Source organism: Phocoena phocoena, chromosome 3 (genome assembly GCF_963924675.1).
Source record: "Phocoena phocoena chromosome 3, mPhoPho1.1, whole genome shotgun sequence".
NCBI classification, from domain to species: domain Eukaryota; kingdom Metazoa; phylum Chordata; class Mammalia; order Artiodactyla; family Phocoenidae; genus Phocoena; species Phocoena phocoena.
In genome coordinates, this window is record NC_089221.1 from 68,238,979 (window position 1) to 68,255,204 (window position 16,226).

A 16,226-nucleotide genomic window follows, 5' to 3' on the forward strand; every position below is an offset into this window, starting at 1 on the left:
CAAAGTTCCCAATAGTGCAAAACACAGGAGTTGCCAGACCTTTTTAAAACCGAGGTCCAAAACTAGCACTGAATCACTTTTACCACATTTTATTGGCAAAATCATTTCATAGGTTCAGGCCAAATTGAAGAAAATGGAACTCCACAAGAGCATGAATACCGAGAGACATGGTTCATTAAAGGCCATCAATATAAAATACTACTCCATCTACCATCGCAGTTTTTAATGCAGATTGCTCTGTAATTTCCCATTCTTATACTGTGCTTGTTAGGTATTGAGATTGAGGTTATGCTGCATTCATAAAAAAGCAGGAATGTGCTCTCTGTTTTTCTATTCCCCGGAACTGTTCACACAATATCGTTGTTTTTATCTTTCTTAAATATTCAGAAAAATTCACCAGTAAAGCCATATGAGCTTGGGATTTTCTTTGTGGGAAGATTTTAGATAAAAGATTCAATTTGCAGGCTAAATATTGGCCTATTTCTTTGTCAGTTTTTGCAAAGTTACAGTTTTGAAAATGATGTTCACTTAGTTCATGAGATTTATGCATCAATTTTTATCTTCTCTTTATGCTGATGTCTAATGGAAGTCTATTAATAGCTCCTTTTTCATTTATGATATTGGTAAATTTTTATTTATGTCTTTTGTATGGTTCGCTAAGATTTTATTAGTTATTAGTCTTTTAAAAGTACCAACTTTTGTTTTTATCAATTTTTTTTTCTCTTTTTTTGTATATTCATGGATTTTGGCTCTGTCATTATTATTTGTTTTTACTTTCTTTGAAGTTGAAGGACGTGATTTTATTAGCTTCTTGAAATGGAAATTTAGTTGACTGATTTTAAGCCTTAAGTGCTTTCATTTTGATGACTTACTATTGTTTAATTGCATTTATTTGGGGTTTCTAGTTATTCTTCTCCTTATTGATTTTAGCTGAGTTACATTGCATTCAAACAACATAGGCTGAATTATTTCAAACATTTAAGGATTCTGAGGCTTTATTTATTGCCCAGCATGTGGTTTACTTAATTTTTTTTTTTTTTTTTTGGTAAATGTTCTAAGTATACTTGAAAAAGCATAAATTCTCCCAATTTTGGGTGTAATTTCATATACGTGCTCATTGATGAAGTTTGTTTTCATCTTTAATACTGTTTCTGTTTGTTTGTCTATTTCCCTAGCAGCTACTGAGAGAGGTTTCTTAATATCTTCCATTATCTTGGCAATTTCTCTATTTCTCTTTGCCATTTTTGAATTTTTGCTTTCTGTATTCTGAAGATGTTACAGGGTGCATACATAAGTGGGATATATTTCTGATGGCTTAACCTCTTTATCATTATGAAATGCCCCTCTTTATCGCTAACAAAGTCTCCTGCTTTACAGACTCTTTGATAAAATTATAGCTTCATCAGCTTTCTTTTTGTGATTACATGGTAACTTTTTACTTCCTTTTAGTTTCAAACTATCTGTGTACTAATTTTTATGGAGTCTGAAGATCTAAGTTTTGTATTTGGATCAGACACCCCTGGGGGGAAAGCAGCCCTCAAGAGTTAAGCCATTTTTCTGGATTTTTCTCTTCTCCTGAAGATTGGCTACGATTTTTACTAAAAAAATTGTATTGATTTTATTCTCATGGGGGAGTGTTTCCAAATTACTTAGGCAACAACTACCAGAAATAAATTTTATTTTAATCTTTGCAAATATAATACTTTACTTAGTTGGTAATCTAATGCTATTTTTTTTTAAATTATAATCAGTTTCTATTCTTTTTTTTTTTTTTTTTTTTGTGGTACGCGGGCCTCTCACTGCTCTGGCCTCTCCCATTGTGGAGCACAGGCTCAGCGGCCATGGCTCAAGGGCCCAGCCACTCTGCAGCATGTGGGATCTTCCTGGACTAGGGCATGAACCCATGTCCCCTGCATTGGCAGGCAGACTCTCAACCACTGCACCACCAGGGAAGCCCAGTTTCTATTCTTTAAAAAATAAATTCAAAGGATAGCATACACACAGAAAAGTATACATATCATAAATTGAGTGAATTTGCACATTGTGAATACAACTTGTAATTCCACCCAGATTAAACAATAAAACATCACCAGTACCCAGTATACAATCCAAAGTCCATATGCCCAACTGAAAATATTATATTTTAGAAGAAGCATATTTCTATCTCATATTAATATTAAAAAGTACACAAAATAATACATAACAACAACAAAAAAAACAGTTGCACCTATAAACTGTTTTTGTGTTCTAATATCCATTCTTTCCTTCTGCAACACATAAATACAAAGAAACACAAATGCCCACATTCGTACATATTCAAATTTAAAATTTTGCCACATGATAATTCAATTAGTCAATAGTCACTTTTCTTTTTCTCAATTGACACAGTTCTAAGATTTAATTCATAATATTTACTAAATTGATTAGTTTGGACATTAGATTAACAGGCATTACTAAAATAGACCAACATTGCTAATTTTTTTAAAGCACTTGAAACAACTTAATACCGACCCTCAAAATTTACATTGTAAGGATCTGCTCCAAATGCCTAAAAATCACCTATTTTTATGAGAATTTAAGGGAGAAATTAATTTCCATGCATGGTAGAGTGAAGACTATGTGCAAGGACATCCTAACCTAAAATAATGAGAAGAGCCAGTATCAAATTTATAATCAGACATCCAAAGCAATATTTTAGAAAAAAATTTTAATAGTAGAGGCTGATTCTTTTTTAAAGGAAACATCAAAATTCATCATTTACTAACATTTAGAGATTTGCATGTTAAGGGTAAGTATTAACTCAAGAACAAAGACTTTCATAGTGTCTAAAAAGTTTATCAAAAGTCATAGAAAAAGACATAAGGGTATTCATTTCTAGTATGCATATTATGATAGCAGATTTTGCACTGACCATACATCTTAGCAGTTATCATCAGGAGAGCTTATCCTCATACTTGTTAAAATAAGAGTATTGATTTTAGAGTATTGTTATTGACATACATAATTGTTCAAGAAGAAAGTTAATGTTATATGAAACTAACTATAGAGTTACAAAAAACTATATCATAGCAGATTCACTAATAAACACACTAAGTTAGGTAGCTACACACTTATACTTTGGAGCTAAGGAAAATTTCAAAAGAAATGAAAAAGTACGAAACTTTAGGAAACTAAAGTTAGGATTCACAGTAGCATGGCCCAAATCTAGGAGAGTTGAGATTTTCTAAAACTTGGAGATCCTGGCATAACAAAACATACACACACACACATAAACACATCCATACACACACACACACACACCAAAATATTATAAAGACATTTACCTAGTATCACTAGAAAGTGAGTTACAGCTAAGTGTGTCAGTAAGCTATCATTGTCCTGGTAGTCATGATTGAAACGTTTTCCACTGGTCTTTTTCATTTCCTATGCTAGTTTCCAGGACCCCAACACATTTGAAAGGCAATAACAATGCAGAAGATGCAGGCAAACCACTGAACTCTGTAACAAACTCGGGTTTTCTTGGACCTTATTGTTTAGCTTTGAAAAAATATTTATTCTTGGGGAGAATACTTTTTCTGCTTTTATTTAGTCTGTGTATATGTCCAGTAGGATGTCACTGCTAATCTTCCCAGGGTGAAGCATTCAAGCAAAATCTGGATATATATCTGTGAAAGGGAGTCTCAGTGAAGTCAGATATTTGATTAAAGGACCTTTAAGATTTCTCCCCAAACTAAGTTCCATTTATTTCATGAGGTGAATGTAAACAAATCTATGTTCTCTGTAACACTGTATTTTACTCAGCAGTCAATAAATAAAGTCCCACTATTTACCTGAAATTGTGTGATATCAGAATATCATACATGTAAGATATACTTGGATGCCATCATCACTGACTTTGTATTATAGCCAGGGAGAAAAATTAAAAAGTAAAATTAAGTATTTGCAATTACAGTACTTGTAATAATGGACCGAAATTAAGAGATGGAGATGGAAAAAGTATAAAATGGTATAAAAAACTCACTCTATAGGGTGGTTATTTGAGAAAATCTCTCAGAAGTAACATTGAAGTTTATGTCTAATGGATAAAAAGTCCATTAGAGTGGACGTAGAACAATCCAGGTAGAAGAAAAAGCATTCAGATTGGCCCTGTGTCTGGAGAGAGTTTGATGTGGTTGATGAACTTAATGATCAGTTGGGCTCAAGCACAACACTTGAGGACAGTCATAAATAATTAAGGTGAAAATTGTGTAAGGGTCAAATTATGGCAAGCCTTAGTGAATCATCATAAGGAGGCCAGATTTTGTTTTAATTTCAGTTTCAATGGAAATTTTTAAAAAATGAGAAACCTACACACCTATCAGAACAGCCAAAATCCAAAACACTGACAACACCAAATGTTGATATGGATGTGGAACAACAGGAAGTCTCATAAATAATGGGAAGGCAAAGTCGTTCACTACTTTGGAAGACACTTTGAAGGTTTCTTACAAAACTAAACATACTCTTACCACACAATCCAGCAATCGTGTTCCTTGGTATGTATCCACAGGAGTGAAATACTTATGTTCATATAAAAACTTGCACACAGATGTGTGTAGCAGCTTTATTCATAATTGCCAAACTTTGGAAGCAAACAAGATATTCAGTAGGTGAATGGATAATCTGCGGTATATCCAGACAATGAAATATTTAGCGCTAAAAAGAAATGAGCTGTTAAGTCATGAAAATACGTGGAGGAACCTTAAATGCATATTAGTAAGTGAAAGAAGCCAATCTGAAAAGGCTATATATTGTATAATTGCAACTATATGACACTAGAGAAGGCAAAACTCTGGACATAGTAAAAAGATCAGTGGATGCCAAGGGCTTGGAATTAGGGTGGGGGAGAAGAGGGAGGCATGAGCACAGAGGATTTTTAAGGCACTGAAAATGTTCTGTTTTATATTATAATGATGGCTACATGTCATGATACATTTGTCTAAACCCATAGAAGGCACAACACCAAGAATGAACCCTAATGGAAACTATAGACATTGGGTAATTATGATATGTCAATGTAGGTTCATTAATTGTAACAACTGTACCACTCTAGTGGGGGATGTTGATACAGGGGAGTCTATGCATGTGTAGTGGCACAGTGTATGTGGGAAATCCCTGTACCTTTCTTTCAATTTTGCTGTGAACCTAAAACTACTCTAAAAATATCAAGTCTTTAATTTAAAAAACTGTAACTAAAAGCTGAAGAATTTTAATGGAGACATTAACATGATCTAATGTACATTTTAATGGCACTTAAGCCTATCTGATTCTAAGAATCTCTTAGAAAGTGCCAGAATTTTATAAGCATTTTATATTTTCCTGCTTCCTCAATCTTTCGAGAATGGTCTTGCTAACATAAAATCATGAAAAACCGCATCACTTTCTTCCTTTTCATATGCTGATAAGACATGATTGGAAAAAATTATGCAATTCTGCAATTTTGGCTTCATTTCATAGCCATGCTACAACTTCAGGTGTAGCTCAAAATTGCTTGACTTTTATTCATTTTAGGTTACATTTTATTCAAGCCTTTTAAACTTAAGTAAAGCACAGATAATGAAAACAAATTCTAAACTTATAAGACTTTTTCTAATTAACCCTAGGATTCCACAGATACCAGTTTGAGAAATATTTCTCCAAGAAACTGAAGTATGTATTCCATGATACAATGTCACTGGATAGAGGAAACAGAGATCACAGTCCAGGGCAGCTGAGGAGGTTGAAATTTGAGGGTTAGGTTAATGGACAGGAAAGCATTACAAAGAGAAGAAGCTGGACAAATCTGCATGTGGCCCTTTCTGTCTTTGGCCAAATCATAAACTCTCTATATGCAGGGTGAGACCCTGCAAGGTCTGGAAGAAAACATCAACTGAAGACCAATTCTTCAGATTATAACTACTTTACTCCTAGTGAGAAAGCTACTCTGGAACTTGTCCCAAGTAGGCCCCAAATAAACCTTGACAGAACAATCTGATCCAACAGTAAATATATTGCCTATAAGAATAAAACTCTACAATCTTTAAAAAAAGAAACCAAAACCTAGTATCTCAATAAATAGGCATAAAAAGGTCACAAATTTTCAATGACAAGTTCACAAGACATATGAAGCAGAAAAAAATGAAAACCATATTGAGGCAAAATCTGTCAATAGGATGAAACCAAAGACAACTTATGTGTTGAAATTAACATCCAAGGAATAAAGATCAACCTAATGAGTGAATATATGGGCAACATTATAAACTAAACAGAAACTGTTAAGGTAACCAAATGAAAATTCTAGAACTGAAAAATAAAGTATCTAAAATTTAACTATATGCATTTAACAACATATTGAACACTACAGAATAAAAGATTAGTGAACTTGAAGATATAGCAAGTGAAATTATGGAATGTGGAAAAAGAAAAATAAACGAAAAAGAGAACAGGTCTTCAATGACCTGTGGGATAATATTAGATAGTCTAATATGTGTATGTGGAATCCCAGAATTAGGGGAAAAAAATTGTGGAGGAGAATAATATTTGAAGAAATAATGGCTGAAAATTTTACAGAACTAACTATATGGAACTTATTCTACATTTTAAAATATAAATACCTATTTCATATTTAAGTATAAAATATAAAAAGTATAAACATAGATTAAAGTAAATGTGAAGGTACAACTATATTAAAATCAGAGTAGATATTTATAAAATAAAAATACACAGACATGTGATAGGTAAAATTAAAAACTGGAAAAATATACAATATGTAAACAGTAAATATAAGAAAACTTATTTGCCTATTTTAAAATCAGGCAAAGTATAATTCAAGAAAAATAATATCAGAGATAAAAAGTACATTCCATAATGATAAAAGGCCTTTTCATCAGAAAGATATTAATCTTAAATATGTGTAAGATTAAATACAGACCTTCAAAATAAAGAAGTAAATCAGATAAAGTTGGAGATTTCAGCAAAACTCTCAATAATTACTAAAAGAAATAAACAAAATAATCCTAGAGTTTAAAAAAAAATTGAAAAAGATAACCAACCTAACCTTACTAGTATTGTAGAGCAGAATGCCAAAAATACAACATTCTTTATAAATGCATATAGAACATTCACCATGATATATCATTTGTGGAACCGTATAACAAGGTTTTTTTTTTTTTTTTTTTTTTTTTTTGCGGTACGTTGGCCTCTCACCATTGTGGCCTCTCCTGCTGTGTAGCACAGGTTCCGGACGTGCAGGCTCAGCGGCCATGGCTCATGGGCCTAGCCACTCCACAGCATGTGGGATCTTCCCGGACTGGGGCACGAACCCATGTCCCCTGCATCAGCAGGCGGACTCTCAACCACTGCGCCACCAGGGAAGCCCAACAAGTTTTAATAAATTCCACAATCTTAAAAAAGTTATTTAACCCTAATAAAATTAAACTAAAAATCAATAGTAAAAGTCATCTTTAAAATCCCCAAATATTTGCAAATTAAATATCTCTAAAAACTTTTGTTAAAAAAGAAATTAAAAAGGAAAATATAAAATATTTGAATTGAATGAAGTATAAATATACCACATCAAACTTTGTAAATTCCAAATAATAGAGTGGCTTGAAAAATTATTGTATTAGAAAATAAGAAAGGCTTAAAAAAAAAAAGAAAGACTTAAAATCAATGATGTATTCTCCACCTTAGAAAAATTAGGGGAAAAAAAAGACACATTAAAAACAAAATGGCTAAATGAAGTCAAATTAAAATTATAAATGTGGAAATGAATAAATTAGAAAATGGACAAGGAGAAAAAAAAGGAAAACAATGTGTTCTTTAAAAAAGATTAAAGCAATTTATAAACCATTATAGGAATTATTAAGACAATAAAAGAGAAAAAAAATTACCAATAAAGGGAAACAAAGAGAGGACATCACTTCAGATCACTAAAAGTATAACAAGTGATTGTAACCAATAGATATATGCCAAGAACTTGCATCTTGGATAAAATGGAAAATCTCTAAAAAAGACAAATATTGCAAGACTGATGCAAGAAAAGAAAAATGTAGTCTTTCTCTGCAAAATAATCTTGGAAAAGAAGGATTATGGAGGAAGGATAATACTACCTGATTTTAGATATTCTACCTCATTTCCACTCACTCTAAAGCTATGGGAATTGAGACAGGCTGGTAATAACAGAAGCATAGGCATAAAGACCTATGGCACAGAAAAAAGATTAGAAATAAACTCATCTAATCAACTGATTTTCAATGAAGTTATTGAAGAAATTCATAGTATTTTTGCCAAAAATGGGGCTAGAACAACTTTATATCAATGTGAGATAAAATAAATTGATGCTACCTTCAAACATATATAAAAATTAATCTGAGATGGACCACAAACCTAAACGTTAAAGCTAAAATTATAAACCTTGTAGATTAAAACATACGAAAATATCTTCATAACTGGAGTTAGCAACATTTCTTAAAAATGGCACAGAAAGCAAATTTGTAAAACAAAAATGCTAAATTGTATTTCAACAACACCAAATCACTTTTCTCATCAAAATAATATTTTAGAAAATAAAGCGATATAGAGAAAATATTCACAGTAAATATATTTGACCAAAAAACAAACCCCTGTATACAGAACATATATACAACTCCTAAACTCAACAGTCAAAAAGACAAAAAAATAAAATAAAACAAGATCACTTGCCATCCTGTTTAAAAAAAGATGATACAGAAATGGACAAATGTTCAATACACATCAGGAAAAGTGTTCAATATCATTAGTCAACAGAGGAATAAAAATTAAGACTACAGTGATATACCATTACAGGTCTGCCACATGGATAATTACAGAAAGACCAAAATGACCAGATGTTGGCAAGTATGTGGAACAACCAATGGAAGTGTAAAATGATACAAAAACTGTGACAACTGTCCTAGCAGTTTCTAATAAAGTTATACATTCACCTATCCTGTGATCCAGTGAGTCTATTCCTACTTAACTAACCCAGGATAATAGAAATGTAAGTCAACAAATATATTCTTATATGAAGGTTCTTAAAAGCCATATAATCAGAATAATCAAAGTTGGAAACAAACCCAATATCCTTTAACATAAATGGATATTATAAAAAAAATTAAATATTATACAATGCCAATAGAAAAGAGCTACAAATATACCCAATAATATGGATGAACTTAAAAATATTTTGCTAGAAATACATATGCTACATTTATGACTCTACTTCTAGAATAACAGGCACACAAATCATTTGTGTTTAAAAATCAGAACAGTGGTTTCTTCTGGGGAGTGATCAGAATTGACTGGGAAGGAGCATGAGGAACTTTCTGGAAAGATAACTTTATCTTCATAGGGCTGTAAAATTCATCAGTGTACACATGCATGTATTTGTCAAAACTTGTTAAACTATACACATAAGATCGGTTCATTTTAATCCTTGTAAACTATATATATAAATATATAAAATTATAAAAATATAAAATTCCTTGTGGGACGATTTATTTACCTCCCCAGTATATTTTGTGAGTATGTGCTTGTTGTGTTTCCCTATATAATTGGTGTTTACTTATTTATATTTGTGAGCTCTTCAGGGACAGAGATGTTGTGTTAGTGCCTAACACACTGGATAACTGGTGCATGCTTATCAAAAGAATAATTAGATTTAAACTAGAGAATTCAGAAAGGAATACCTATTACTGAAAGAATGAAAAGAAAATCAGGCAGGTAGTCCTTTAAATAGCATTCCTTAAGCACACACTCAGAATCATGACTTGCATTTTTCTGGGTATCAGAGGTTAAAAAAAAAAAAAAAGCTATAGGTTGTGCCTTAATGAGTTTATAATCTAGCTGGGGCTACTAATTACAGCAAACAAAACTGTAAGATAAGAGCTATACAGTGGTCTGCACAAAGCATAATGAATGCAGATATATAAGCTTATCAGTCTCAGAGGGAAAATGCAATAGATTTTGCAAGTCTTATTAGAACTATTCACTGATGTTGCAGTTCTTTTTCTGGGAGAAGGCCACATGAAAGGATTGCATTTCTTTAATCTCTTGAAGGTAAGTGTGGCCATGTCAAGTATACCCATGTGCTTGATGGTGCTGCTGAGTCCCACTATGTCCTTACTGATTTTCTTCTTGCTGTCCATTTCTGACAGAGGGGTGTTGAAGACTCCACCTATGATAGTGGACTCATCTATTTCTTTTTGCATTTCTATTAGTTTTTGCCTCAAATAGTTTGAGGCTCTGTAATTAGGTACATACATGTTAAGGACTGTTATGTCTCCTTAGAGAACTGACCCTTTATCACTATGTAATGTCCTTCTTTATTCCTGTTACTTTCCTTGCTTTGAAGTCCACTCTGTGAAATTGACATAGCGCTCCTGCTTTCTTTTGATCAGTGTCACCATGGTATATCTTTCTCTAACCATTTACTGTTTATATGTGTCTTTATATTTAAAGTGGGTTTCTTGTAGACAACATATAACTGGGCCTTATTTTTTGATCCACTGTGAATCTTTGTCTTTTAATTGGTAGATTTAGGCCACTGCTACTGAAAGTGATTATTGATAGATCTGGTTAATATCTACCACATTAGTTACTGTTTTCTATTTGTTGCCCTTGCTCTTTGTTTCTATTTTCCATTCTTTTTCTGCCTTTTCTGGTTTTAATTGAACATTTTATATAATTCTATTTTCTCTCCTTCCTTAGCACATCGGTTATACTTTTTACTTTTTTAGTGGTTGCCCTAGAGTTTGCAATATACGTTTATAATTAATCCAAGCCACCTTTCCAATATCACTATACCACTATATAGATAGTGTGAGTACCTTATAATAACCAAATAATCCTGATTCCTCCCTCCAATCTCTTGTATCATTGCTGGCATTCATTTCACTTATATATAATCATTTATAAGCATATATATATATACACATAAGGTGCATACATAATTGAATACAGTTTTGCTGTAATTTTGAACAAACTGTTATCTGTTAGTCCAGCAGTCCCCAACCTTTTTGGGACCAGGGACTGGTTTCGTGGAAGACAATTTTTCCATGGACAGGGGCAGGTGATGGTTCAGGAGGCAATGTGAGCAATGCAGGGGATGGTTCAGGCTGTAACACGAGCCATGTGGAGCGATGGGGAGCGAGCGGCAGGTGAAACTTCGCTTGCTCTCCCGCCTGCTGCTCACCTCCTGCTGTGCAGTCTGGTTCCTAACAGACTGCAGACCAGTACCGGTCCACAGCCCGGGGGTTGGGGACCCCTGTGTTAATCAACTAAGAGTAAGAAAAATAGATGCTTTTATTTACTTTTGCTTATTCTTTCTTTGATGCTCTCTGCTTCTTTATGTAGATCCCAGGATTCTACTGACATGTTCTCTAGCTCAGAGACTCTTTCCTCAGCCACCATTCAGTTTACTGACAGGTCATCACAGGGATTCTTCATTTCTGTTACAATATTTTTTAATCTCTAGAGTGACTTTTTGGTTCTTTCCTAGGATTTCCGTCTCTGCTTACACTGTCCATCTGTTCTTGCATGCTGTCTATTTCATCCATTAGAGCCCTTAGCATATTAATCATCATTGTTTTAAATTCTCTGTCTGAAAATCCAACCATCCCTGCCATATCTTTTTCTGACAGTTGTTCTGTCTCTTCAAGCTGTGTTTTTGTTTCCTTTTGGTACACCTTGTAATTTTTTCTTGATAGCCAGACATTATGTAACAGATAAAAGTAACTGCTATAAATAGGCCTTTAGTAATGTGGTGGTGGTGAGGTGTTGGGGGCCAGGAAGCATTCTATGGTCTTATGATTTCAGTGAGCCTATGACTCTGGTCTGTGAATTCACAAGAGTTTCCCAGTTCTTTGTTTAATCCCCCCTTGGAGGACAGGATAGCTAGAATGGGTTGGAGTTGGGTGTTCCCCTTTTCCCATGGGGAAGGCTAGAGCTGGTTGGAGATGGATATTTCTCTTCCCCCAGGTCAGTTAAGCGCTGATAACTTCCCAGCAGGTTAGGCTCTAGTTATGTTGCTTCCCCTGAGTTCAGGCCTTGTTAAGAAGAGCAGAATACTCTGGCATATTTCAAAATAGCTTCTTTCTCCCTCCCCCTGCTAGAAGCATGAGGGGATTTTTCTCAGATTTTGACTTTGGGAAAATGGTCAAGTTCCTGGAGGTAAATCTACAACATTGTGTCCCCCAACTCCACAACCCATGAGTTTTTAATCTCAGACTTGTCCAAACTGAGCCTCCAGCAACTTGTCAATAACAGTTCAGGGTTTCCTATTCTGGCACCGGTTCCCACGGTAGTTTCCACTTTGAGTCTGCTCCAGTAAGCTGTGACTCCCTGTATACATTTGTCTATCTCTCCAATCTTGGGGGCAGCAATTTTCCCTGTATCCTACTAACTCTTAACGTATCCAAGAAGAGTTGTTAATTTTTCAGTCTGCTCAGCTTTGTACTTGTTGTTAGGACAGAGTGGTGACTTCCAAGATCTTACATGCAGAACCAGAATCTTGTAAGTATCATGTGTGGCTTTATGAATTGTTTTGCCAATGATATTAAATAAATAAATATATATATATATTATATATATATATATATATATATACACAAATATATATATGTAATTTCCTGGTAGCATCCTGGTTCAGGCAGAGTGTGACTCATCAAGCTTACTCTGCCTGTCCAAGTGATCATGAAAGCCCACGTTCAGTCGGGAATCCAAGAAAAGATTCTTTGAGTCTCTGTATTAGTTTGCTGTAACAAAATGCCACCAAATGGGTGGCTTAAACAACAAATTTTTTTTCACACTTCTAGATGCCAAGCCTGTCTAAAATCAAGGTTTTGACAGGTTTGGTTTCTCCTGAGGCCTTTCTCCTTGGCTTGCAGATGGCTTCCATCTTGTTGTTTCTTAAGATGGTCATCCTTCTGTAGATGTACACCCTTGGTGTCTCTTCTTATGAGAACACTAGTCCTGTAGGATTAGGACCCACCCATGTGACCTCATTTAGCCTTAGTTTCCTCTTTAAAGGCCCTATTCCAAATACAGTCATATTCTGAGGTGTACCTTGAACATATGAACTTTTGGGGGACACAATTCAGTCCATAAAGTCTCCAAAGTGGTCAGGGATTCACTGCCAACCCATAATAGATAAGCAGCATATAAGAGAAATAAAAATATGTTTCATTAAACCACAAAGATTTTAGAGTTGCTTTTTAAACTGTAATATAAACTAGCCCATTTTGTCTCATGTAGAATGTAGTATACAGAAATCGAGTGGTATCGTACAAAAATCTAAAATATGTGGCATTGGATTAGCAATCTTCCCACAGACAGGAAAAACTGATATCCAGAACCTAGAAAGATAGTGCTCTTGATTAATATGGTGGCAAAATATTTTGTAAAATTCTCATCTGCCATGATTTGAATAATAGATAATTAGTTTGAATTTCTATCCAAGTTTGCTCAGTACATTTTTAGTCTGTATCCATTGACCCAGTATTACTCTTAGTGGTCTTCCCTTTCCTCTCAAAAGGGTCTTGGTTTGAGCAGTATATCATATAATCACCTTACAGAAAATTTACTTCATAAATGTTTAGCTCTATTAGACAAAGTTAGAAAATAGAATATTAGTTCCTTACTATGTAGGAATTATAATAAACAAATGTATTCAGAAAGGAATCACTTACTTTTCAAGCAGAAATGAAAGAAATTAGACTGATTCCAGAAATTCATGGCCTTGAAATACTGGAAAATCCAGTTATTTTAGACCCATTCAAGAATATATACATTGGAGAAATGCCTTGATTCACTAAAGCCCAATGGAAGGGTCAAATTAAGAGTAAAAACATTACAACCATTCTTAAAAACTGAATAAATAAATAATATTCCTGAGAGAAAAGGCCTAACTGTGAGTGTGACATTGAGTAAAATCTTTCAATTGGATTATCAAATGAGAGAAATGAAACTAAAATAATGGCTTTTTTATAAAAGCCTTATAGTCTCAAGTTAACCAATCTAACTTAAGAGAGAGAAAGGCAAAAGCATAGGGTCACAAAACCTCAACATATAGCAAATGTAAAAAAAAAAAAGAGGGGAAATGACTGGAGTTAAAGAGAGGAGAAGCCTACTAAGTATTTGAGAGATGTGTTCTGCTAAAGAAATCAGAAGTAGAGAATAAAAAACAAGACCTTCCAAGACCTAAAATAGCCCTGGGATCCGCAACCACTTTTTGGCATGACAAACCAATGATGGTACATGCTTCAAAACTCATTTTTTAGGTATCTAAGGAGGATGTGGAAAAGAAGGAATTCTACTGGGTATAGAGCCTAGGACCATATTTGAAACTTATGTGGAAACTACATTGCATCCCTATCTTTGAGTTTGATGCTGTGACTAGAATAAAACTTTAGTCTGATACCCTTTGGAAGAAGGTGAGTATATTTTTCACAAGCAAAAATATATATTGAATATATGATGATACATGGTCATCCTGTGGTAGACATTAAGGCTCATTCTAATGATCTTCCTCCCCAGTATTTGATGGCATTGAATTCTGTCTATATGAATTTTGGCATACCATATAACTTTCATTGGCCTATAAAATATTATTGGAAGTGACAAAGCATTTTAAATATCCATACACACTAAGATTTGTGTGCTTGTGAAATTATCTACTTATTATAACTTCCTTGAACAGTAATTGCTAGATCTGAGGGAATGCACATTTTCATGGCATTAAGTAAATACTGTCAAATTACTCTCCATAAAGAGTATACTAACATAATACCACATGCAGTGCATGACTACCTGTTGCCCTGCATTATACCTAATATCACTTTGTGTGTGACTGTGCGTGTACACATATCTTTATCAAGATAGCAGGCAACACCATGATCTAATTTTTCCTAAGTATTCATTTTGTTTTTACTGAAGTACACATTTATATATATAAATATGTAACATATATATATATATATATATATATATATATATATATATATATGGGGCCAATTGTATTTATTCTTTTGTGAATTGTTATTCCTTTGCTTTGTCTACTTTTCTATTGTAATAGTCTAGTTAACAGCACACACTTTTACTATGATGACAGTCAAGTGTTTAATTCTCATATCTGTATTGTTACAGATTATGTGGCCTTGGGTATTTTACTTAAAAGTTCTATAAGCCTCAGATCATAGTCACTCAGAGACCCAGGATGACAGATGTTCAATCTTAGTACATGATTCAGAGTCAACAAAGCAAGGAAAAGGAAAATGGCAAATTGTATATTAGCTCTTAGAGCTTCTACCTGGAAATGTATTTATTACTTCCATTCATATATATAGATCAAATCCACATAGAAAGCCAAACTTTCTTTCAAAGTGGGGGAGGGATGTACAATCTTATCATGTGTGAGGATTATTTCTGATCAGCCCTCATTACTACCACAATCTGCCTTTGTAATGTTCAATCAGGCTCAAAATCCAGGGTTTCTGGGTGATGTGCTATAGTCTTTTGATAGTAGGGTAGCAGCTTAGTATCTACATCAGGTCTGGTGGTGGACTCTCTGGAATAAGATACCTATTTACTAAAATGACAAGCATCACTGCAAAAAAAAATGTCTTAGATCTTTCTACTATCCCAATGAGACCAAACAGTATAAAGCAGAAAGATACAAAAAAACAGAATTTTTTTCTAGAATTAGAAATATTATGTGGGTCTATGGGTTTACTGCTCTAAGAGTAGAGAATGTTTCTTGACTAGCCTTTTATCTGTTTCCTGGGATCAGTGTCGATTTTTATTTGGGACCCTGGCTCCTCCCTCTCAAAATTTTTTCCTTGGCCACATCCACGAACAGCACTTTCCAACCCTCATCCTGCACACAGATATGGAATAATCCAAGTTTCATTTAGTCTGGGCTAATGTTTCTATTGACACCAGGATTCAAGCGCTCTCAAACTTTGCTGGCTTCTTAGATATTTGATTCTAGTTAGCTGTATATGCCAAAAGACAACACACAATTTCTTTCTAGACAAAATTCTCATATTTTCTGTATTTTTCTTCCTTAGCTTTATCTTACTCTCCTCTCTCTCTATGTACTTTTAGTTAGCATTTCAGATTTTGATCACACACAACACATATATGCACATATATTCTCTTTTCCTTAAACCTTTTATATAACTGAAAGGTGC